We start from the raw sequence: 3,535 nt of genomic DNA, 5'->3' as shown, positions 1-3,535 counted from the left end.
AGCCCTGGCTGTCCTGGAACTCACTCTGTAGAACAGGCTGGCCTCGAACTCAGAAATCCACCTACCTCTGCCTCCCGAGTGCTGGGATTAAAGGCGTGCGCCACCACGCCCGGCTCCCCCTTTCTTATATGTAGATTTTAATTAACTCATATTTTTTTCAACATATGGCAAAAATCCTTCAGGCTTTCCGTAGCTTGTTCTTTACATGTTTCATAGTATAATAATACAGTTTATCATTTACTTTACAATAGATACTTCGTGATGTTTGGGTAGATGTTTTCCTATGTAAAGAAAGAAGTAGCTATTCTACAGTACAGAAACTTATTATTTTAACTTTAATTTTCAGACTTTCATAAGTGATAAACATATTGTTATGATGTTGGTGTTGTGTTTCCTAAACTTTCCTTGGCTGTGCTATATGGAAATTAACTTTTATCACAAATTTATCTGATTTTCAACTGTAAGTGACCATTGAACTTTGTCACTTTCTTTGCAAGTTTCTTTGAATATCACCTGTGAATTTCCCTTCTAGTAATTTTAGAATTTCCTATATATTTAATTTGCATTAATTTTTGTATCTTTTTTGTTTTTTGTTTTAAAGTAGCAAGGTATGGATTTTTGGTTTATCTTATGTATGACTTAAACTAACCTGCAAATTTTACTCAATGTATGGATAGTGTCTTTGCAATCATCTTTCTAGAAAAGTTCTCACTATTAATGCCTCTCAGCCTCTCTGTCATACCACCTTAGCTCTTTTAATACAGAGAAATTAGAGCCTTTCTTTGAGCCTCACATTGTGTAAATCTTTTCCTAAATTGCATATAAATATAAATTCATGTCATTATTATATAGTTAGTGTGGTATGATGCACATGTCAGAGTCATTAGAAATTCACTGAAAATTATACAGCATAGTCAATAATGCTTTTCTAGTCATGAAGGGGTCATAGCTCCAAGTTATGGCAGCTCTACTCATTCATTGTAGGGGGGGGAGGTCCAAACTCAGATTCCACCTGCAGAAACCACAACGACTGCCCTGTCAACTGCAGCACGGAGCAAGAGGAACTAGTAGGTCTCAAGTTAGGTTTTCCCAGTGAGATTAATATTTAGAGCACAGGAGTCTGAAGTGAGCAATAAGATGTCATTGTCTATATTGTTATCTAGTTTATTCTTTAATAATTAATGCATATAATTATTGGAAAAATGTTGAGTTTTGTTAGTTTTAAATGTTTTTTAAAGAATCAACTGAAAAATTTCTGATTATAATTTGTTCTATGAGTTTAAAGTTTCATATTATTCATGTTTTAATTCTGCTATTATTATATGTGTTTATGTTAATTTCATAGTATGTGTTTAGCTTTATGCAGTTATTTATATATTATTTCCTAAAAGAAAAGGACTCTCTGCATAGTATAATCTGACTTAAAATGCATTATGTAAGCTCAGACTGACTGTGACATTGCAATTTTTCCTTCTTAGCCTCCATGGTGTTAGAATTCCAACCTGCCTACTTGCAAGTTAAGTTTTCTCAAAGGCTATTTTGTTTTTTTAATTTAATTTTGCTTTTATGGAGAATAGAGTTCTTTGTGATAGGTTGGCTGACTTTCAGGAAGAAACTGTTTAGTAAACCAAAACCTTGAAGAATTTGGAACTGCCCTAAAAATAAGTAAGAGGAAGAAAGGAAGAAAGGGAGAGAGAGAGAGAGAGAGAGAGAGAGAGAGAGAGAGAGAGAGAGAGAGAGAGAGAGGAAAAAGAAAGAAAGAAGGAAGGAAGAAATGAAGGAAGGAAAGAGAAAGATTAAATTTAAGCAGAGAAAATAGGCTGAAACAAGGCCTAGGATACTATGAACAATATTTTTATATATCATACCTCATTTTTCTACTTATTATAAAAGCACATCTTTACATAATGTGGCACAGCTTAACTTAGCATAAGAAAAATGGACAGAAAATTCCCAAAGCAGATCATCAACGATTAAAGTATGAGCAAAAGTAAATTAATATTTATGGAACATATTTTGCATATTAATTCTTATAAGACTGTATCATGCCACCAATAAAACCCCAAAGTAATAATTATCTATCTTTAGAAGTGTATATTTTTTGTTTAGCAAAGCTATGACATATTTATCACATTAACAGTAATGGAATATAGTGTGACTTTCTAATGCATTGCTCTCAAGCATGCAGCTTAGAGATATTTAGGATGGCTTCAGAAACTTCGCAATATAGTAGTTGCAAGACATGATTTTGTAAAATTATCAGGAATTGCTTCATTCAGTTTTTGTTGTTTTACTTCCTGTTCCCTTTAATATCACAATGCTTCTCACTAAACCTGACAGGGGCTACTGAAATCTGAAGTGTCGTCTTATTTTCTGTGTATTTCTTAGAACACTCTTTGCTACACCATAATTGTATGTATTTATTTTCCTTTCACTTAAATTGAAATAGTCCATCCTTTTCCCACTCATGCTCAAGAGCTGGCAGCAGAGTTCAAGGTGTCCTCCACTAGCTTGATCATCCCCAGGAAGCATTCTCATGAGATGTACCACATCACTTTTGTGTGAAATATGAAATGGATGTGTCATAGAGAGGAGGCAGTCAAGCATAACACGGGTAGGAAAGTCCTTTCTCCCAGTTGCATTCCAGTTATTTTTATCTCCTATGATGTTTTTTTTTCCTTCTTGAGAAATTCAGCAAGTATATTAAAATATTTGAGAAATTACCTGACAAATTTTTACAGATGACAAAGATGCAAATTTTCAGTTTTGTACATTTTAATATCGACTTGACTGTGAACTAATTAAGGATTCAAAATAAAATGTTTATTTACTTATCATTCCCATTCAGAAAAAAGTTTGATGTACTTTTCTTTCAGGCAATAGATTAATCTGTTCATAGAGAAATATCACATGATGTGAAATCTAGCTCCACAAGATGGATAAAGCACCAATTCGACCCTTCTTTATTAAACTACTTCTGATTATCTTAATTATAGAAGAACCAATTATTCTATATTATTGAATATTTCTTATTCAAAAGATGCTTCCTATCTGCATCATATCAGCAGAATTTGAGCAAGAATATTTTAGATTATGTTTAGCCAGAATACTCAATCCTCCATATCATACCTCTTTCAAGATCTGTTCAAATTCCTCAGACATATCAACCCTCAGGTGATACCTGATCATAGGAGCCTGCCTTCATCAGTAGTCCCCAAAATTCAGCTAGGCAAAGAATTAATCAACCTTAGTGACTCCCTATTAAGCTCTGATCTGTGGTTATGTATTTTGAATTTAAGAATGAGTTCAACGTGATAAAGGTTCCCCCCCACACACACACACACACACATGCTTATTGAGACATTAGTTTCATTGATTTGGATTAAGAAGCACACTAACCCAGGATATTTCTTACTGACTATGGTTACAGAGAGCTTAGGAATCTATGAAGGCAGCAAACAGTATCAGTTTCTTCCTCTGAGATCTCTTCTCTCTCTCTCTCTCTCTCTCTCTCTCTCTCTCTCTCTCTCTCTCT

Source organism: Mus pahari, chromosome 8 (assembly GCF_900095145.1).
Source record: "Mus pahari chromosome 8, PAHARI_EIJ_v1.1, whole genome shotgun sequence".
NCBI lineage: Eukaryota > Metazoa > Chordata > Mammalia > Rodentia > Muridae > Mus > Mus pahari.
This window is presented reverse-complemented; position numbering follows the sequence as displayed.